The 23,730-nt window shown below is 38.2% G+C and overlaps 2 long non-coding RNA genes across 2 annotated transcripts in view; one reads left to right on the plus strand and one right to left on the minus strand.

Annotated features, from left to right (window-relative positions):
* Positions 1–288: 288 nt before the first annotated feature.
* LOC307155896 lies at positions 289–2,384 on the minus strand. Its single transcript, XR_013820605.1, has 3 exons — positions 2,004–2,384; positions 1,798–1,924; positions 289–652 (listed from the first exon to the last, which is right to left on the minus strand). It is a non-coding gene; the product is annotated as an uncharacterized lncRNA (long non-coding RNA).
* Positions 2,385–6,240: 3,856 nt separating this feature from the next.
* The window catches only part of LOC307156391, a 34,519-nt gene continuing 17,029 nt past the window's right edge, over positions 6,241–23,730 (plus strand). The window contains exons 1-2 of the long non-coding RNA XR_013820703.1: positions 6,241–6,709; positions 22,368–22,729. This is a non-coding gene — a long non-coding RNA (uncharacterized lncRNA). The remainder of the gene's footprint in view (positions 6,710–22,367; positions 22,730–23,730) is intronic.

Here is a 23,730-nt window from a genome sequence, read left to right on the forward strand (position 1 = left end):
CCATCTTATGTTCATTCATGTTTATTTGATGCTATAAATTAACTAGAAGGAAGAGATGATCGGTTCACGAGCAGCTTTAACTGAGACTCTACAGCGATCTGTCACGACACATTAAAGAGCCACAAAATGGTATTTATTGTTTACATTTCTTTAAAAAATAACCAAATTTGAAAGTTGAGACTGTTTCATATCAAAAGAAACCTGGTCTGTCCTGTCTGCCAGTGCGTTGTCAGTGTCCTCTCTGCTCCGCGATGTATCCGCGACATGGAGTGGCGTGAGAGCGGCGTAGCTTGTCGGACATAGGAAGATTAACTAAAGGGGGCGGGTCTTTGCGAACGGTCAATTTATGTAAGTGAGGATAGCAAAATAAAGTAAACTGAGACACATTATACCCAAAAATTCTTCAATACAGTGGACTAAAAGTAAAATTTATAAACTTGGGACCAAAATGTATTCAGACACTTTGCTAACATGTTCAGGAGGGTAAAACCACATTCGGTCTGATTTCATTACCCGTCGCCTCTTCTTTGCACTGGTACTGTCATGATAGAAGAGCCCTCTCTCTGGGTCGTCCTTTACCCATGAGACTCAGCTGGTGAAATGCCATTCAATTCCAGCATTTTCTCAGGCACACCCAACTGTCCAGCTCAACCTTGAAGATGTCAAAACAGTAAAATACATTCTCACTCCAATAATAATATAATGATTTTCTTGCCCTGGCCATTGCGATTTGTTTTGCTATTTTTCTGAACAGCTTTTTATGTTTCTCAATAATCTGGATTGTAACAGAAATGTGGGAGTGGGGGGGCGCCGGTAAGAGATGAGTCTCGGTTTGAGTTTTCCGGTCCCTGCCGAAGACGCCTGGCCTGCTTTCTGTCCAGAAGGTCAGGCCAGGTGATTTTAGTTTGAGTGAGAGGGTTTCGATCCAGAAGGCTTTCAGATCTGTCAGCCGGTGGCTAAATACACCTGTGACCCGTATCACTAGTGTGCAAATGAAAAGATTGAGGAAGTTCATTTATGACGAGAAGAATCAAGAAATTTGTCTGAATCACAGCCTTAAATCAATGTTTTCAAATTATTACAATTTCTGCACATTACTTCTTTCGTGATAAAAAAATAAAAATGTTAATCAGAATGTTATGACAGAAATCAAGCTCTTCCATGAATGACCCCTCATGGCTGGATGACACTCTCTTACTAGAGGTGAACAAATCTGAGTCCACATCAAAGAAGTCCTCATCCACAGCATCATCTGACAGCCTTTTCTTTTTTAATGCTCTGTTTGGCCACACAATAGAAGATCCATCTGAGTCGTCTTTGGTGCAAAAGCTGAAGTTCAGTAAGTGTTACTCAACCGCCCACTTGCTGGACTCCAGAGAGAACCGGCTGATGAACTGCATAATTAATCAGCAGTGGCTTCATCCTGATTGTGGAGGAAAGGCTCGAGTGTCTCCACTGGAGCATCAAATCACTACAGTGTACCAGCGTGTGCAGCAGAGAGTGACTGTGGATGATGCTGAACACAGCAAAGTTGGAATTCTGATCCTGAAAATCAACTCCAAGTGTGTTAGTAAGTTCATCAGGAGGACTTGTCAGCCACAAATGTGACGGATCAATGTTTGTCTGTCCTCTGTCGTCATCAAAGTGTTTCTGGCTCCAGCGACTGAGCCTCCAGATGAAAGACCTACAGTGCAGAATGAGGTCACTCCGTCTTCGGCAGGGACCAGAAAACTCAAACCGAGACTCTCATCTCTTACCTTGCCCTCCCATTAATACAGGGTTTGTGCTGTGATATACCTTGTCTTTCAAAGGTAGCAAGTGCTTCAACCAGCAGAGCATCATCCATCCAAGAGTCATCCCCTTTGGACCCTGATGAGCTGGAGGTGGCAGTCGCTGCAGGAGGGACCACGTCCTGTCGAGGTGTCTGTAAAATACAGGTGAGTTTCAGCTTTGTGCAATGCCTGATACAAACTTCAGTGGTTGTTAAAGTCATCTTAACCTACCTTTCTCACAGGAAAGTGCTGTTTACTGGAGGCGGCAGTCGCTGCAGGACGGGCTGTGTCCTGTTGAGGTTTCTGTGAAATACAGGGGAGTTTCAGCTTTGAAGTTTGTATTTACATAGCATGTGTCGTAACAATCACGACTGTCACCAGAAGTCACCTTAACTTGCCTCTCTATCGAGAATGTATTGTCTGAAGCGCTTCAGGGTCTTGGTGGTGATGTCGTCCTTCATGAAAAGCCACTGCCTAACAGAGCAGTACGAGCCTCCTGAGCCATCTTTCACTCGTGGTCACTCCCAGCTTGAGGGTCAGCTTGAAGGCGCTTGTGCAGACTGTACCACTGCCGCATCTCTTAATACGTGAATGACCATAAATGGCCCTGTCCACATTAGGGCTGTCAAACGATTAATCGCGATTAATCGCATCCAAAATAAAAGTTTGTGTTTACATAATATATGTGTGTGTATGGAGTATAATTATTTTCTATATATAAATACACACACATGCATATATATTTAAGAGAAATGTGTTATTTATATATAAAATATTTATATATAATATAAATTATATATAATATAAATATATATACATAGTATATACATGCAAATATTTCTTAAATATATACATGCATGTGTGTGTATTTATATATAGAAAATAATTATACACCGTACACACACATATATTATGTAAAAACAAACTTTTATTTTGGATGCGATTAATCGTTTGACAGCCCTAGTCCACATACATCTCGAGATGGCAGGAGACCGGAGGGAACAGCTGCACATATTTTAGGAGGTAATCCTTTACCCACTCATCATTGATGGCTCTTCTCTCTGGTTGGCGGCTCTCTTTGACGTGGCGATCAAGAACACTAAAATATGACAAAGCATAATTAATTTATGAAAAACATACTAAACATAGTTTGATTCTGTTTAGTGCAACATGCTTACTACTTAATGTATCCATCATCATTTTCCACCAGCCATTTAAAACTTTGGCCGTTGTACTTCCCAAAGATCAGATTAATCTGGCCATGGTACTGCACCTCTGTTGGTGTCGAGGTGATGGGATGACATTTCCTTTTAGCTGAAGACATAGAAATTGTATTTACTTTAATGATGAGCACAAAACCTAGGGTGGAAACACATCATCAGCCCTAGTGCCAAGATATTGCCCACACCGACCTTCCTCACAAACCGTCTTCTTATCCTGGACCGTGTTCCTGTCAAAGCACGTGTTGCGAGATGCCAGTGCCTTGGCCTCCTTTGAAGCCTTAAGAAGGCATTGTTGCCTATTTTGTGGCACACTTGTCTAAAATGCTCAAGGTGGGCAACAATGGATCCATGTTAAACACACCTGTAGGAAGCAGTGTTATCATAATGATATATTAACCCTTGTGCGTCCTTATGGAAATATCTTTTACAGTTGTTGTTTTTTTAGTTGTTTTTTATTTATCATGTTGCCTGTGTTAATGCCAACTGCATAAATTTTGCTGCAAGTGTATTTTTATTTTTATTTTACTATTTCACTCCCATTTCCTTTAATAAATCTATTTTACACTAAATACACAAAATAGTTACACTCAGGAGACAAAAATGTCTATACATTCTCACTCCAATAATAATATAATTATAATGATGATTATTCCCAACGCCTGCGGCCTCTGCCTATTTAGGAGCTCAAGAAAGCCTCAGGAAACCTGTTAGTGGTTTTGGAGTTTGTTTTTCTTTTCTTTTGTACAGGATGGTGAGTTTTTGTTTGTTTAGTTATATTAGAATAGACGGAAAGTCTAGGTAAGGAAGCTGACCCGGAAGACCCTTTTGTGTTTGTTATTTTTATCGGGAGTTAGGAAAGTTTTAACTGAGTAGTAGTTTAGATTAGTTAGCTCACCAGTCCTTAACTTTTGTGTGTTTATATTTTCCTTGTTTGTTTGTTTGTTTGTTTTGTTGTGTGGTTGTAATAATGCATAATCATATCATGCTGTGATCACGTTAATAATTCAAAACATTACTAAACTGAAAGGCTATACCTTTCAAAGGAGGCGAGAGCTTCCACCAGCAGAGCGTCATCCGCCCAAACGCCATCACCTTTGCACCCTGATGAGCACGGGCCGGCCCTGTCCTGTGGAGGTTTCTCTGAAGTACAGGTGAAGTTCAGCCATCAAGTTTGTATTAAGTGTTGCACTGTGATTTCTACTAAAGGCACCTTTAGCAAATTGCCTCTGTCGAGAATGTACCGCCTGAAGCGCTTCAGTGACTTGGCGGTGATGTCGTCGTCCTCCTTCATCACCAGTGCGCCTGCTGTGCCATTTTTCACTCATGGTCGGTCCCAGCTTGCGGGTCAGCCTGAATGGTCTTGTGCACGCTGTACCACTACCACATCTTCAGGAATGTGAACGACCTGAATCTTCCCTGCCCATAAATGGCCCTGTCCACATTTATCTCGAGGTGACAGGAGACCTGTGGAAATATCTGCACATATCTCAGCAGGAGATCCTTCATCCAGTCAATACTGGCTGTAGAGATCCCACATCTCCTGAAAGGTGTGGTTCTCCAATTATCCTTTCTGTCCATAGAAACACTGGTGGATGGAGAACAGATAATTAAGGGAAGCTCCTGTCCAGTGATTGTGTATTTTCTTCCTAGATGTTGTTTAGAAAGTTCTGCTCAGTGCTTGTCAACCCCACTGCAATTAGATAATTAATTATAAAAAAAAAATAAAAAAAATAGAATCTTTGCAAAGATGAAAAGAAAAACACACCGAAACAGTGCACATAATGCACATAATGCACGATGCACTATTAACTCTATTACACTATTAATTAAAACTCACAGTGAACAGCATTAAATATAAAAACACATGCCTTACCTTTTTGTTGCAGTGCAGTTTTTATTGCACTTTTAAGTGTAACGTTTTGCTGACAGCACTACAGTCCTTTTTTTTGCTGCTTTCATTCTCCTGATTGCTATTATTTAATTTATTTGTTAAAAAACATCCAAGGAAGATTGAATAGGCCTGTTTCTTTTCATTTGTACTCAGGATCTGACAGCAAGGTAATCAAAAAGACTCGCGACTAAGTGATGCAATAAACTGCGGCTGCGCACACTCACTCCGCACAATTTTTTTTATAATACTTTTGCAATAATGTATACATTTATGCGTTCATTTAAAATCTGCCATTGTGTTTTTCGACGTTGTTAAAATAATATTAAAAACACGTTTTTTTTTCTGAAGTTGGATCCAATCAGACAAGTCGGAGTTAAGATAATAAGAGCACCGCTCATCGTGAATGGTCACTTATTGCGTGTTTTGCCTTTGGATTTATCAAATAAATTAATATTATAAAAAAAATGTAAAGCAATTTTATTGCTCTGAAGTATAGCAAGAGTAGGAAAAGTCACAAAGTCTCATGCCGTTTGTATGAAAGGAATTTCATAAATAAGCCCATATTTTACAGTGGGAAACCGTGTTGAATTGCTCCAGCATCATATTATGTAAACTGCAATTATGATAAAGAACTGAAGTTGAAGCCCTCCTAAACTCTTTAACGAGCATCATCATTAGCTGATGTTTTATCTGAACTCTGACTGCTAGGGTATGGCAACTGCCATAAGCAAACGCCGCCCCTGCACCGAAACCATAGGCATTTATGAATATAATAGTTGCTCAGGGGGCAGAAGAAAGGCTAGTAACAATAATATGGCCTTCTGATGGTGGATTACTGGTGTGACATCTCAAGGTACACTGAAATTTAAATACATGTGTCGACAAGTTAATGAGGTTCGTACTGATGAGCTACCACCAAATAATTCATACACATAATATTCCGTCTTTAATGTAAGCGAGTGTAAATGTCAGCAGTATCAGACTGGAGTCTGTCGGATAAACGAGTTTACTGAATCAGTAAGTCGGTCTGCTATTTTATTCCAACTAGATTTATTATACAGAATATTTAGTTGTGCTTCCCAAAAAATTGCCTATTTAGTAGTGTGAAAGTTGTAACTTAGTGCTTTACGTGAAAATTAAGTTGTAACCACTGTGATGCAACTGGTCCAGAATAAAAAACTGAATAAAATAACATTGCCAGAGGGACTAAACTATTATAAAAAAATATAAACGTTTAAATAGTTTATTAAAAGTTACCAGTTCTAATGTTATTTTAGTCATTTATAATTTGACAAACATCTAAATCTTTTTGAGGGAATAAAACCTTCAAATTGGCCTATTCGGTTTGTGTTGTGTACTAATGGTCCGTTTTCTCCATATTAGGATTTTTCCGCGTTCAGCGCTGTGATTGGTGGTCCAGCGTGGCAACAAGAGACTAATTTCAAATGACAGGAAAATTGACCAATCATATCGCTCCTCTAAATGGGTGGGGCTTGATATCACTAAGTTTATGACCAGATCCGCCGCTGTGAGGAACTCGATCGGGGAAAAACATTTATAAAATAGATAACGCTATTCGCTATGAAAACTGCAAGCAACATTGAGGATGACATCTTTGCTTATTATCCACGCCGTTTTCAAGATTGACGATTAACTTAATCTTTTCTTTAACTTTTAAAGGAAGACCTACTCAAGAGCTTAATTTTGTGCTGAAAGCCGAAGCTTTTTAAAGCATTTCAACCACAGCCGTTATAAGCGATCCACTGGATCCCAGCATCAGCCAAGAAGCTCAAGCTTTCCTGCTGGAGGTGTTTGCTGTTTGGGTAAGTTATTTAAAATATAATATGTTACGTGACTGATTTTATTCTGGCTGCCAATGTTTTATATGTCCAGCTTTAGTTGAGGAGAAAACGGTTATTTTGCTTATAGTCTTACAGTTATAGTCTGGAAATTTACTAGCTTAGCAACCATGCACATTTGCTGCAATTCTGCACAAGTAAAAATTTTCCCCAAATCATAATACGGTCTGTTATATGCATTTAATCGGCTGCTGTGCCAGTCTAATGATATGATTTATTATCAACATATGTGGAAGTGTCTGTCACTAATGTGTTTTGGTCTTATTGCTGTCATGATGCGTCGGCTTACATTACATCTAGTTGGTTTTGTTGCCAGTTGTCTCCAAATTCCGCTGAAGCGACGCATCGATTATGGGATGATGCAATTTTTTGTGATGATGATTTGGATTTTATTACTTGTTAAATTTAGGCTACAACTCTCACTCTAATGTTTGCTGGCATTTCTTGTCAAATGTAACATTCAGTATTATAAAAGAGGACACGGTAAAGCTGATTATAGGCTGAGTACTTTTCCCCCGACGAGGGCAGAGGGTGAGAAGGCCAAGGTTAAAGAGTCGCGGTTCATAATTGTAGAAGCAACATGTTGATGTTTGCGCTCGCTAACGATTTGTCAAGAGACCTTATGCGCCACTCGGAGCGATGCTCTGTGTATTTCTATGGTATTGCTGTCGAAGAGGATTTACTTATTATATAGAGTTACCGAAAGTTATCATGAGCATTGTAATGTTTGAACAGTCTAGCATGGAAAAAGTAAGGGTTTGGTGGGACTCTGAAAGAGTCAAGTGGAATGGATTTGAGCAGTAGCGTGGACATCAACGCTGTGGCTAAAATGCGGAATGGAGTTTAATTTATTAGGGCATTCCAAGTGGAATGGATTTGACTGACGGCGCTCTGAACAGACATAGGCCCTGTCCCAAATGGCACACTCCGGACTTGTGGACTTCCTCAGAGTCCACACTTTGGTGACGTCATGTAGTGCAGACCTATAGAGCTGGTAAGTCCCGCCCCTTCCGCTAACCCCACTGGACCTCTAGATTGAAAAATCGTCAATGCTAGTGAATGTGAGAAAATAATTATTTTCTGGTCCCGTTTGAATTTTGCCATGAATGTGAACATATGTTGTCTGTGAATTTTTAATTATGATGGGATGTCACGATACCAAAATTCCAGTAGTCGGTATCGAGACCATTCAAATTTTACGGTTCTCGGTACCAATTTTGGTACCACAGCAAAATCTGTTGAAACTATTTTTCTATTTTATTTAACTGTTTGAAAAAAAAACAATTATTTATGACGGTAATCATAAGTAAATAATACATATAAGCATTGAAGGCTACATGCTGTTTAAACATAAATATTGCTTAGAAAAAAATCAAGTGAAAATTAAGCAACCTTCTATGCACATTATTATTAGTAGTAGTATTTTTAATACATGGAGACGTGGCTAAATCTACTGTACAGTAGCCTAATATAATTATTTCTGTCAATTTCTTCAAGTTAAACCAAACTTTTAATTTGACGGGTTGCCGTGAAGACCTTTTAGTTTCTGTATGTGTATGATATGACTATAGTTTTTCTCAAATGAAACGGTAAAATGCTCATGAAGTGACTCTCAGAGCGGCTCTGGAGATGAATTTCATCATGTCATCATATCGTGAGGCAGCAGAGACTGTAAACAGCGCGAGCGTCACTCATGCTTCTGTGTGTGTGTGTGTGTGTGTGAGGTAAATGAAACGGCGCGTCTGCGCCATTCATTCACACACAGACCAACAGAACATGCAGGGTAATATTTAAGTAGTCTTTTTGGGGTTTAATATACACACACTATATATATCGTGGTATATGTTGGCTACGTCGATATGCACATTGCACTTAGATAAACACAGAAGCAACTGAAAGCAGCTCCTATTAGTGGGTGCCGGTACTACAGAAATGCTGGTATCGTCACATTTGAAAAATTTCAGTACTGACTTGGTACCGAAGTACCGGTAATTTTGACAACACTACTCTATAGACATTATGGCATATGTCAAATAATGTAATTTGTGGTTAATGTAATAGGTAATCGTCCCCATGCGTGTTTAAACTTTCATTATGTAATCGAAACCTACTACAGCGCATGCGTGTTAAAACGTCAACTACGTATTTGATATCAATTACATCATCACGCTACAGGCTGCAGTGAGGACTTCTTGGTAAAAGCAGTGGGTCACAATTTGGTCTATTAGGCCTCGTTTACACTGCCAGTGAAATGTGACCCAATTCAGATTTTTTGCACACAGATTGGATGTGTTCTATGACGGTGTAAACAGGAAAAAAACGCATGCATTCGGATATTTCCAGATCGGTTTCAGGCCTCATTCATATGTGGAAATAAATCGGATATGTGCCAATGCGACTGTCATGTAAACAGGCAGATCGGATTTTCTGAGGCATTAGGCAACGTCTTAACGACGAGAGAAACCCTGACGCGCTTCTGCAAAGGGACGGATGGCCCGACGAAACGTTGTGTCATCGTAGGAGAGGAATGTGGACAGGGGCACGGGAAGTGTTTTCACATGATTGTAAATGTAACGAAAATTTTTGTTCATTTACATTTATTCATTTTAAGCATTTAGTAATTTATTTGTAATAAACACTTTAAGTGGGCTATTTAAATTTAAAAAGTGCTAGGACTATTTACATGTTCAATTATATTTTTAAAACATACGCGCATACGAGTGTGATGTAATATTGTGTGTGCGTAGAAAGAATTCGTCCGCAGCCGCTCAAAAAAGAAAAAGAAAATTGTCCACAGCTGCTCTACTCCTGAGCGCAACTTAGGGCCCTATGAAATCCGTTTTATTTTTTCTCAAATTCCGTTTTTTTTTCTCTCAAATTCCGTTTTTTTTTCTCAAATTCCGTTTTTTTCTCTCAAATTCCGTTTTATTTTTTTTTTCAAATTCCGTTTTTTTTGGATTTATTTTTAGCCCTTTCGGATTTTTTGGATTTGCTTGTTTTCTTTTCACTTCTAAGCAGTATTGACCTTTAAAAATGCAGTTACACAAACTCACAATTCAGCTTTTTTATTTAAACTGTTAATATATTCAGCAAAGCACATTCAAAATTCTCCAAAATTCAGCCAAACCTTCAACAAATCTCTGGCCAAAAATAACAGTAGCATGAAGGTAACAGTTACAAGGTAGGATTGATGAATATTAAATTAAAGATTAAATTAGCCTTTAAATCATTTTTCACAAAGAATGTTTTATAAAAAGATAAACCTCACATATTTAAGCCTTTAAATCATTTTTTCTAAAAAGAATGAGTCAAAAAAGATAAATTACTGACATTTACAAATACAATGCATGTTAGCTTATCTTTTATTATTAATAGTAAAATGCAGTCTGATGTTCCCGTGGCGTCTGTCGTTGCTGTGCAACCATGCACTGCGCTCTCCACAACGACAAAGAAGTTTTACTAGCTAATAGATTTCCACCACCGAAAAACGCTTGCTGTCGCTCTGCTACAAGATTTATTTACGGAGAAGAGAAAAACACCCGTAGTGTTTGTGGTGCACCCCCATCCTTTATGTTGACTGAGCTTTCATGCAAATTCCGTAAGAGAATTCCGTTTTCACGTGTAAATTCCATGATTCCGTCCGCGTTTTCCGCATCACGGAAATCATAGCAACTCCACTGTCAGTGTTGTGTACAGACTCTAGGCAGTTTTTTTGTGTTCATTTCTATTTCCTGTCGCTGTGCAGGCTCTTTATTGTATGACAGTGAACAGCCCAATAACCCCTTTATTTTAAGGCTTAATTTATGTGCCGTAGATCGGTCCGTTGCATTACGAATGAAAGCAGTATCAATAATGTCAAATATGTGATGTGCAGTCAAGTTCGGGTGTGTGTAGGCTATATGCTGTTTAACGAGTGTTCTCACCGATACGCTTGTGATTCGTGGAGTTTTAACGAGTTTTATAGATATGAGTTTTAACGAGTTTTATATAGTTTCTTATTCAAAAGTGGTGTTTGGCAACTTCGCATATCGCAGAGCATGAAACATATTTCGTGTTCGTCCATTTGTGCAAGAGAATTTAACCCTTTAAGCATGCGTGATATGTTTCAGATAGTAGCCTATGTGGCAAGTGTAAACACATGAATCGGATATGGGTCACAATTTAAAGAACGTGTAAACAGACAGTCAAAAAAATCGGATATAGGCAACAAATCAGAATTGGGCATCAAGACCTGCAGTGTAAACGAGGCCTTAGTCCCATTTGCCCCTGCTGGCAGATGCTGTAACTGCATCATTTTTACATGCAAAACACGTGTCTCTTGCCTGATTGGTGGAGTCAAGTCAAATCTTCTCTATGATTGGTAGAGAGATCTACAGTCGTATTCAGGGAATGTAGACTCTCGGCCAGTCAGAAGGTCTCATCGTCAACAGTCAGCATTCAGACCCCTTTTCAGTTAGAAAACATTGTGACTTTTTTGTGGGTGGAGCTTAGGTGGAGGCAGAGCGATTTCCCCCCCCCCCCCCTCCACTTCACTAATGCTAGTTTGCAAGTTTTGTTAGCTTGTTTTTTTTTTACAATGACTGGAGAAAATTTGATTTTATCTTATTATGTAAGGTTACTCACTGTCCAGGACCGCAACTGTTATTTGAAAAGATTCATTTTAACTGACCGAACCAGATTGGTCGACCCGTACACACACACACTCAATGGATGGACGATCTGACAGGATAAGATCCGGTGGCGTCTAGTCACAATCAATCACAACAATCTATACAATCACAGATGATTCAGAAATAATCACAATAGTTTAGAAAACATGCGATAAAATTTAAAATTGGAAGCCTGCGCTCTGTCGATTCTGGCACCCAACAAGATGACATTTTGTGCTCCTACATTTTGTGCTCCTTATGTAGCTGAATCTGTGCTGGTTTGTATTGGCTGCCTCCAGTTTTCCCTTTGTTTTGCCTCCAGCCTCCATAATTGTGATGTCATTGCAAAAGAGTCTATAAACGGTAGGCCCTACGACTGTAAAAACATGACTCATGATTTAACAAGATCCAGAGTTTAGAGAATAGATTGAGGGTTTAGAATAGATCGTGATGAACCATGTGTAGTGAAGTGACGCCTCACCGTGGTTGAGAATGATGTTGCCTTCAGTGACTCCTCAAGAGGGAACGTGTAGAACTCATACTTACCTGGCAGGGGAGACACCATGATCATGAAGGTGGTTCACCCAGGGCGAGGCTCAGCCATTGCACTCCGGTTGTGCTGACCCCTGCGAATTCCCCAAATGTGGGAATCTCGACTGCATAATTTCTGGTAGTGGGGGACTGCGTTCGCGCTCTCCCCTGATTTACTGGTACAATAATAGAAATGAAATGTGCACATTTTCTAAGTAGTTACTTCATTTATTTGAAGGCTGTGATGCCCTCAAAATTCATTTTTCTTTTTAATTTATGAATTGGTACAGTAGTATCTCTGACATGGACTTGATGACACAGTGGTTTATTCAATTAAACACAAGAATCAAGATAATAATAAAAAACAAAACATTCAGAGTAGAAGGGGCAGGAAGTAAATGTTTCTCTGATAAAGAAGGTGCTTAAGAGTTTTTCTTAATATATGGTCACATTTTTTAAATCTAGTGTGACCCCACTAGGGTTGGGTATCGATTGGGTTTTTTACAATACTGGTGCCAAATCAATACTTTTAAAACAGTACCAGTGTCTGAACCGATGCTTTAAAAAAACAACACAAAATGACAGTGGGTAACATTAAAGAACAGCTTTTTTATTGAGATTTTATTTTTTTATTTTATTTTTTTAATTGAACAACATATTAAAAGTTTAATTATATACTTAAGTATATGTAAGTAAATACAAAAACAACAAATTTACATAACAAATTCACAATAAAACCTAAGCCACCTAACCCAACTACAATAATTTAACACTAAATAACAGTTACAGTACTACCAACAGGCATTAATAGAGGAATGCAAGCAACCGCGATATTCACGTTTTTTTTCTTATTTTTTTTTCTTGTTTTACACGCTGTGCATGTGAATTAAATGTTAAATAAGTTGATAAAGATAACACGACCGTTTATCACTGATTTTTACAGAGGCTCTGTGGATTTGCACTTAACAAGTAGAGCCCGACCGATAAAGGATTTTTAAGGCCGATACCGATACAAATGTTTGGTGATTTAAAAATCCGATATTCCGATATATCGGCCGTTATATATATTTATTTTTTTTAAATCCAGAAACGCGTAACAAAACATGAACAGATTTCCCTAACATTAGTTATTTGTAGTTATTTAAGAGTCCTCAGCCTTACTAAAATAATATGATAATGCAGTTTAAAAATAAACTTTTATCGTTTTATTGTCACAATAGAACAGAATATAAGTTCTGATAAATATAGTGTGTGTGTGTGTGTGTGTGTGAGTGAGTGAGAGACAGTTAGTCCCTATTGCCTTTCCATTAGCTCAAACAGTAGAGCGTTGGTGCTTGCAACGCCAAGGTCATGGGTTCAAAGAATATGGAATTAATTTTGTTCCAATAATAATGAACGTAACTTTTCAAGAAACTAATTAAAATATAAATTGAAACTGAATAAAATATCTTTGAAACTGAAAAAGAATAAATCGCAGGCAAATTTTTTGACTTCGTTTTTAATACACTGCATGTTTTGCTAACTATTTATCATATTGCGTTCGCTGATCTGAACTTACAAATGCGCTTCCAGAGTTTTCATTTACGCTTCTGAAGTTTTCGTTTACGCTCCCAGAGTTTTCGTTTGCTGTTCTGACACATTTCTCTCGTGGGGGCGGGGCTAGTAGCAGTGTGTTCTCATTGGCTACTGAGTTTTTATTGACAGCTTCTTGACCAGGAAGTGAAGACGTCAGTGCTGTGTTTATGTGTGGATTTGAGCGTCTGTAAGCGCAGCTTTCTATTTAATTTAATGATATTAAGTTAGGTTTGTTTTTTAATTTTATCTGTATTTAGGCTACCTGCTGCTACTACTTTGTCGACAGAAGCTTTTAGGAGCACAAGAGATCTATTCAGTCTATTCAGGTGTAATTGTACATTAAAGTACTGTATAATACTTAAAATATTGTATAGTGTCCAATGTTTTCGGAGAATATTTGTTTATTCCTGATGATTCTTTTGCATGTTAGGCTCTGATTAGGTTGAGCTGTTACAATTTAAAGAGAATACTAGCAAACGTGTGTGATATATTCAGCCGTCAAGAAAGTCAAACCTCAACCAGGTAATCAAGGTTGGCAACCATGGCCATCACACTACTCATTGTTAGCATGATATACATTTACACCATCAAAATGAATTATCACTTAAATAAGAGGAATTTAAACAATATGAAAATTACAATCGTGGCCTGCTGTCAGATGATACAAACCTCAAAGGGCATTTCATTACATATGTCACACAAAGAATGTTCTTGTTGCCATTTTTTTTAACTGATAATTGTATTTAGTTATTTCATTTAATTAATACTACCTTCTAAGATTTAAAATTGTAAATATATTTTAACAATCATCAACCATTTCAATTGTGACTTATACAACCAGTTATATTAATGTAATTGAAAATATGAATTAAATTAAATTTACATTCTTTATTGTCACTAAAGCATATACACAAGTATCGAAGTGAAGGTCTTGGATGCAATTATGTTGTGACAGGAAAGACCAGAATTCACAAAACATTAACTGCATAATATACATACAGTATTATCATATACATTACTATACAAAATGAAAAATGACAAATACAGAATACATTTTAAAAATTCATATACATTTTAAATGATGCAATGATTCTTTGAGCAGTTCATGTTGCAGTACAAGTAACAAAGCAGTGACTGGACACAAGCAGTACAAGGATAGTCCACCCAAATGTATATGACTTTCTTCTTCACATAAACATAGACAAAGATTTTTAAGGAAATAATCCATCTCTGTGAGTCCAAAATACAAGTGGATTGTAACCCATGTACGTAAGACAGTTGGTCGGAAGTGATTTTTAATAGTTAAAACAGTTTACATTATTAGTATTTCTTTTATCTAGCCTATTGTTTCACTTCAGAAGGCATTGATTCATCCACTGAGGTCGCATGGATTACCTTCACGGTCACTGTGTGTGGTTTTTAAAGCGTCTTTAGGACTCGCAGAGATGGATTACTTTCCTTATAATCTTAATTCGTGTTTATCTGTAGAAAGAAAGTAAAATGCATCTGGGACAGCATGAGGGTGAGTAAAATAAGTGAGAATTGTATTTTTGGGTGAACTATGCCCTCAACATTCATATGCTGTTGGTATGCTAATCCAAGATCAGCATAGATTAATAAGAATAAAGTGCAACCTCTTGTGAACTGTGTTTCTTTTAATCTAGAGGAAATTAAAATGTTTGCTAGTTTATATTAAAATAAAATAAATCAGGTGTCTGAAGATCAAGATCCCAGTCATTCAAAGGTGATGTGTCTGAACAAAGTAAGATTATTGTCTGATAAATGATGACATCTCTGGTACTATCACTCCATCCTCTGTGTCAGCATCAGAATTTTGTTTATGGAAAAGTTGCTCCACTCCCTGGAAAATGAGAGAGGAAATGTATTATAATCTAACAATACAAACTACTTTGAACCCCCACATACAGTAACAAGTTGCAGATTTACAATATTTTTTCCAAACATATTATATAAATGTTTTAAGGGATTTTACAGCACTATCTTAAATATTTACCTCGGGAGTCATGAAGCATTTATCATCTGTAATACTGTTGTGTAACCAGTAGATGGCTGTATACCCCTATAAACATTTATCCATGGCTGTGTATTCCCCAGTTGCTGGATGTTTTCAGTCATAATTACTTGCATGTATTAAGGTTTTAATTTGGACATATATTTATTATTAAAGACTATTAAAGATTAAACATTTTTCTCAGAAATATTCATTTGAAGTGCAATTTTTGGCATTATTATTAGTCAAATATGGACACAGAAAAAGCATTTACTCATACTAGCTACATATAATAGCTTTATCTATCAGTCATCTTTATCACACAAAAGTAATCAGATAATCAAATAATTAAATAATTTTCAAGATACTTCAAAATAATTGAGTGTTTATTATTATGAACAGAGACGTGTTCTGTGGTCAAGTCGTTTCTCTCCTCTTTCAAAAACTCTGCATCGCAAATTAATCAGCAATTGAGAAATTCAGGTTTAAATAGCTTTATTGGCATGGTAAAAAAAAAAAAGGCTTTACATTGCCAAAGTTGAATCAGGCAGTGACTGACAGCGCTCTGGTCCTATGGCATCATTGACTGATACAGTACTTTTTGTACTGTAGGCTACAGTACATATACTGTACAGTACTCTAGCACAATGTTGTTTGGGGTGGCTGGGGGGAAATATGATATAATCGAAGACTGTAACCGAATGTAGATAAACAAGTCATGTAATGATTGGGCTAAGTTAAATCAAGACAACACAGCTGTATAATGTTATGGGCTCTCACCTGAAAAAAGCCAGTACTGTATTATAAATAGTATTAGTAGGCTATAGTATTGATTAAAAATAAATAAATCTGACTTACCACGAGTAGGCTATCCAGTATCCTGATGGCGGCGATGGCTAATGATAATGATATCATTCGTCTGTACTATTCCTTCTATAAGAAATCATCTCAACAATATAGTGTAGCAGCAAAGAAATACAGATATAAACTTAATATCATTAAAATGAAATAGAAAGCTGCGCTTACAGACGCTCACATCCACACATAAACAGCACTGACGTCTTCACTTCCAGGTGAAGAAGCTGTCAATCAAAAACTCAGTAGCCAATAAGAGCACACTGCTACTAGCCCCGCCCCCACAAGAGAAATGTGTCAGAACAGCAAACGAAAACTCTGGGAGCGTAAACGAAAACTTCAGAAGCGTAAATGAAAACTCTGGAAGCGCATTTGTAAGTTCAGATCAGCGAACGCAATATGAGAAATAGTTAGCAAAACATGCAGTGTATTAAAAACGAAGTCAAAAAATTTGCCTGCGATTTATTGTTTTTCAGTTTCAAAGATATTTTATTCAGTTTCAATTTATATTTTAATTAGTTTCTTGAAAAGTTACGTTCATTATTATTGGAACAAAATTAATTCCATATGAGTGAGAGACAGTTAGTCCCTATTGCCTTTCCATTAGCTCAAACAGTAGAGCGTTGGTGCTTGCAACGCCAAGGTCATGGGTTCAAAGAACTGATAAGATTGTAAATGTGTACCTTGAAATGCAATGTAAGTCACTTTTGATAAAAGCGTCTGCCAAATGTCAATGTTATAAGCTACCTTATAATTACAATGTCAACTTGCTTATCCCTTTACCTGCCCTCTTTTAATTCTATCCATCTATTCCATCAAACTACAACAAACCATTTTCAATCATCATTTGCTGTCTGCCTTCTAAAATCTACTACTTAGTTATGCACTAAATACATTGTGACTCGTTAATGCTGCGGCTAAACGAAGTCAGCAACGCACACTTGGAATTCACACGTGTAAAAGAAAAGCTAACTTTTATGCACAGGCTATGTTTGATACTTTTTCTCTGTCTAAATGTTCACTCCTCGCGTGCCTTACTTACGTTTTACAATGCAGGGACTGGAACTACAGATATGCTAGTTATAAATACAGTAATCATTACTTTATTCAGGCAGAATAAGTTCGTTGTGATTTCCATGCTCATTGATGTTAGCGGTCTTCCTTGTAGAGTGCCCTCTGGTGGACAAACTATGCAGCGCCAACACTCATAACATTGTTGAAGGGTGTTTCGTCCGCTTTTATTTTATTTTTTAAATATTCATTTATCGGCCATTATAAATGCCGATACCGATAGTTTGGAAAATGCCGATATATCGGTCGGGCTCTATTAACAAGCCATTTTTTAAACTGAGTATTTCAACATGTCAGTGGGAAATTTACGGACACACCTTATCCTCTCATGCCGTTACAGATGCACCATTTTGACTGTACTTCTGCACGAGATGAGAACACGTTTTAATAATTTCTTGGGTCAAGAAAGAGTCTGAGTTCACGATATATGTCCTCCTACCAGTGCTCTCTCTGTCTGGATGCACTTCACATATGCGCACTTCAATAAGCCCAAAGAATGTGGGTTAATGTGTTTTAAATGCCGGGAGAAATTAGAGTAAGGGGCAAAAATCTAGCTGAGTCGATTGATTTATACTTAAAGGAACACGCCGACTTTTTGGGACTTTAGCTTATTCACCGTATCCCCCAGAGTTTGATAAGTCCAGACATACCCTTTTCATCTCTGTGCGTGCCGTAACTCTGTCTGACGCACACAACGCTAGCCTAGCTTAGCACAAAGACTGGAGGTAAATAGGGCTGTCGCGATAACCGCAATATCGCAGTACCGCGCTACTGACAAGCCAACCGCAGAGGAATTCAAGTAACCGCAGCAACCGCGATATTCACGTGTTTTCTTTTTTCATAAGGCTATACCCTTCTTGTTTTGAACTTCGTGCATGTGTATTGAATGTTAAATAAGTTAATAATGATAATAAGACGTGGTGATCATGGTTTTATCATGGTGATTTGTACAGAGGCTTCGTGGATTTGCACTTAAGCCTAAACAGACAGTGAATGAGAGAGATCGACTGAGCGCGTGCGATTACCTGCGTCTGTCTTTGAGGTCAAGTCATATCCGTGAAAAGGTTGCCGTGTCCAAGGAAAGTTAAATATTTGTCCTGTCATCCTTTTAAAGTTTAAAATAAAGGCATCAGCGACAGCGCTGGTCGGCATCCACAGCGCGAGGAACTCGCGGTCGCGGGAAACAAAACTCAGTGAGTCACGCATTGAATCAATGCCATTTGTCTCTATTAAGTGAAGCTTCAGCATTACCTATGCAACGCATTGCTGGTCAGCTGAGCCTTGAAAAGTGGAGCTCAAAGTTAAAAATAATTAACCTTGTTTCATTACTATCTTTTAATGAATCGTTTTTGAACGTGTTGTTGAATGAATGGTTTAATGACTCACTCAAAGACAGTCCGTTGCCGTAACAACTGCGCGCTGAGTGACAGGCTTTCAATGCGCAGATACGCTGTTTAGTTTCGGTTTATTGGTTACTGAAAATGTACTCGTTTTTGTGCATGCTGACCACATCGTAACACTTATTTATATAGCAACAAATAAATCAAAATAAATTAATAAATGCGGTAAAACCGCATATCGCGCTATTGAGCCACTCATAATTACCGCAAGGGAAAATCCTTCACCGCGACAGCCCTAGAGGTAAACGGCTCCAGCTAGCACACTGCTTCCAATAAGTGACAAAATAACGCCAACATTTTCCTATTTACATGTAGTGATTTGTATAGTCACAGCGTGTACAAATAACAAGGTCACATGAGACACAGCCATCTTCTAACCGTATACATACTGGGAACTATATTATCAGAAGGCGAAGCACTGCTACTTGGGTGGAGAAATAACCCGTAGTACCCAACCCAAACCCCCACTGTTTTATCTTTGTCTCTAATTACATTTTAATGTTCTTTCATGTGTGTAGTGAGTGTAATGAAGGTCTATTGTGTTGTGTTAAGCCCCTTTCACACAGAGATTCCGGAAAATACATGGATAAAGTGACCTGGGATTTGACCCGTGTTTGTTTGATTTTTAGTTCATTCACACTGCCAGTGATTTTCCGGAATCAGAGAAGTGCGTTCACACACAACCCGTAAAAATCCCGTAAAGACACGTGACATCGATGTGACTTGTAATGTCTCAGCAGCGTCTCAAGTTTGCTTATGAGCTGCGATTTCTCTCTCGAGAAACCACGCTTGTGCATTTTTTTTTTTTCTCTGATTCGATCATAAACTTGTGCATTACGTACCGTTTCACAGCTGGAGAACGATCCCGGCTTCAGCGTCATCACTACGACACGGCATTATTACGGCCTTTGTTCACACAGCGCACGTTCCGGGACTGAACACGGCAATGTTACTAGGTCCCCAACCCGACATCGATGCCGGCATCAACCCCGGGTCGTGTTTGCGTTCACACAGAAGGCGGTCTGGCAATTTCCCGGGATCATTGTGCTGTGTGAAAGGGGCTTTATTGTCTTGAACCCCTCCCCCCCATCATACTGTTCCCTCCCCTCTTGCCTTTGGCTTGCTCAGTTGGGGATATTTTGGGGATATTTAATTTAATTTGATCAATCAATAAATTCCACTAGAAACAAACCTTGTTGTATTATTTTAATTTAATACTGTGAAGCTGCTTTGATACAATCTGTATTGTGAAAAGCGCTATACAAATATACTTGACTTGACTCCCCCCCCCCCCCCCCCCCCCCCTCCCCTCCCCCTCACCACAGCTTTCTACACACATTTCTTCAGCCTTTTTCAAATCTGAGGTGTGAATGACCGGTGCTAAAGTAAGGGGGGTTTATGACCCTTTAATCCTTATCTGAGTAATGTTAACAATTACATACTATACAATAACTCTGAGTAAAAATAATATAATAAAAGCTTACCATCATCAGATTTGGTGTTTCAAAGAGTGCAGTTGCTACTGGTGACCATTTGTGGGTATCGCTTCTCGGCCTTTTGGCTAAGATCAAGTGTAGTATCTGTTCTTATCAGTTTAATATCTGATACGTGCCCTACCCGGGCACCATATATTAAATTGATTTTTGGATCAGGGAGATGGAATAGGGGCTTGCTCCGTCCACTCCACGCATCGACCCGGTATTGCAGTACCTCCGGGAACGGTGCACCCCCCTAAAGTGGTTAATGATAGAATTGTTAATATCCTTGTGTGGCAGTAGAGTAGAGGTTAATAGAAGTAGTGTTTGTTGGTGTGTATGGGTGTTTTAAAGGTGTTGTTGGTGATCACATAGTATATGAGTAAAGGTAGAATGATGATTATGTTTGGAATGTTTACTTAATATTTACAAAATGCTACATAGTGATGTTGCAGATTATCTATGATAAAACCTACAGATTCACATGCAGTTAAAAACAATGATAAACTTTTATGTGCAAAAGCAGTGGGTCACAATTTGGCTTATTAGTCCCATTTTCCCCTGCTGGCAGATGCGGTAACTGCACCATTTCACATGCAAAACGTGTCTCGCCTGATTGGTGGAGTGGAGTCAAATCTTCTCTATGATTGGTAGAGAGATCTACAGTCAAGTGTTCAGGGAATGTAGACTCTCGGCCAGTCGGAAGGTCTCATTGTCAACAGTCAACATATAGTGTGACACTTTTTGTGGGCGGAGCTTAGGTGGAGGCAGAGCAATTCCCCCGTCCACTTCACTAACGCTAGTTAGCAAGTTTTGTTAGCTTGTTTTTTTTTTAACAATGACTGAAGAAAATTCGGTTTTATCTTAATATGTAAGGTTACTCACTGTCCAGGACCGCAACTTTTTCCGCTTGTTTTGCCTCCATAATTGTGACATCGGTGCAAAAAGGGTCTAACGACTGTAAAAACGACAAGACTCATGATTTAACAAGATCCAGAGTTTAGATCATTGATTTAGGGTTTAAAATAGATCGTGATGAACCATGTGTAGTGAAGTGGCGTCTCACCGTGGTTGAGAATGATGTTGCCTTCAGTGACTCCTCAAGAGGGAACGTGTACAACTCATACTTACCTGGCAGGGGAGACACCATGATCATGAAGGTGGTTCACCCAGGGCGAGGCTCAGCCATTGCACTCCGGTTGTGCTGACCCCTGCGAATTCCCCAAATGTGGGAATCTCGACTGCATAATTTCTGGTAGTGGGGGACTGCGTTCGCGCTCTCCCCTGATTTACTGGTACAATAATAGAATTGAATTGTGTTTAGAGAATGAGGTATCTTCATCTATTGACTTTATTTTGTTTAAGTTGCATTTATAAATCAAATATATGAAATCAAATGCTTAAATTTCATTTGTATGAAGAATCGAAAGGGGGGCGATGATGTATTCCCAGCTACAAAAACATGTGGTGAATCACCAAACTGCTGTGATTGTGCCTGGTTATATGAAGAAATGTGTTGCTGCATGATTGTCATTGTTACATTTTGTCATTGTTCTTGATGGCATCATGTACTATATATATATAATATTGATGTTGTTATTATTGAAGGTAATGTATTGATATGTACCTGGGACAAAAGATAGTGTGTTGTAGATAAAGCAAACCTAATGTTATAGGATTTAATCAAGAAGTCGCCTTTTCCACAATATAGTGGTTTAAATAATCTGACAAATAACATAATCAATTGTGAATTTATCTACAGTTACATAAAATATAAAATATTAGTTACATTGAATATTGCTAAGTTATGTTTTAATATTTTATATTTCGAGTAAACTTTTGAAAGAAGAATTAGGCCTACACAACAGTATTCCTAGTTGAAATTCACAATAACAAGTCTAAGTTTACTTGTGTGCGTCCATAACTTGTGCACACCGTATTGTCAGATCCTTTTGAGGACAAACACTCTTCTTTTGTACTTTTTGTGTCCCTGAGTTGTTTGGTTGCATAGTGTCAAAGAGAAGTCAGATTAACTGTGTGTTTTCTTTTATTCAGTGTCGCTCTGGACAGGATCGCTCTGTTGTGTGAGATGAGATGAGAGTTTTGCTGAGACTGAGTCTGTGGATCTGGCAACATCGTGTCCGTTCTTTCTTTCAAGACCTTGTTCCTGCTGTGCTTGTAATATGTACATATTCAGTCTGTGTGGAGTCAGGTGGAGGGATCCACTGCTGGAGGAAGATCTTTTGAGCAGATCAACATGGTCTTCAATATGGTGGCAGATGATATTTTAGTCGACTAAAGGGTGATGCATTCAACTGATTAAATCCTGGGCAGTCTTGGTATTTATTTCGACCTTTGCCACTGAACAACGAGTCAGAACTGCGGTCCGAGATTCACAGAGCAATTCTGCTGATCAGGTAAACCTGAGTGGGACCTTGAAGTGACAATATAGGACAAAACAACACATTTATTTCTAGGTTTAATTCTTTTACAAATTAAATGAAAATACATTTAAATAATTCATTCATTCATTCATTCATTCATTCATTCATTATTTATTTGTAGAGCACATTTAAAAACAACCCATGGTTGACCAAAGTGCTGAACAGGACAAAATAATCAGAGCGAGGATAATACAATATAATAAAATTGCAAGAGCAATCAATACAATTACAAACAATAGAATGAATAGTACATTGAATATAATACAATTAAAGGTTAGGAGAGTACATTAAGGATCCACAATAAGAAAGTGTTTTTTGAGCTTTAATTTAAAAGTAGCAAATGACGAGACTGTTCTAATTGATAGTGGTAGGCTATTCCATAATTTGGGGCCGGCTACTGCAAAGGCTCGGTCACCTCGATGTTTCAGTCTCGATCTGCGCACTGCGAGCAAACCACGGTTACTAGACCTAAGTGACCTAGGTGGGTTATGGAAGTGTATTAGGTCAGATAAGTACCCTGGTGCTAGGCCGTGTAATGATTTAAAAACAAAAAGTAAAATTTTAAACTCAATTCTCTGTTTGACTGGTATCCAGTTTAGGTGGGTTAAGATCGGAGTAATATGATCGAACTTTCGACTACCAGTCAACAGCCTGGCAGCAGCGTTTTGTACTAGTTGAAGGCGCCCGATAGATAATTGGTTAGCTCCAAGATAAAGTGAATTACAATAGTCAATTTGTGAGGTGATAAAAGCATGCATGACTATTTCAAAATTCTTTGGAGAGAGAAAGGATTTAACTTTTGCAAGACGCCGTAGGTGGAAAAAACAGGATTTAACGACAGTTAATTTGTCGATCAAACTTAAGGCCTGAGTCAAACACAAAACCTAGATTTTTTGCAGATGATGTAACATAAGGGTTTAACTTGTCAAGATCTAGAATACCGGGGTCATAACGATCACATGGTCCAAACAACA

This window comes from Squalius cephalus (genome assembly GCF_949319135.1).
Source record: "Squalius cephalus genome assembly, chromosome: 3".
Taxonomy (NCBI): domain Eukaryota; kingdom Metazoa; phylum Chordata; class Actinopteri; order Cypriniformes; family Leuciscidae; genus Squalius; species Squalius cephalus.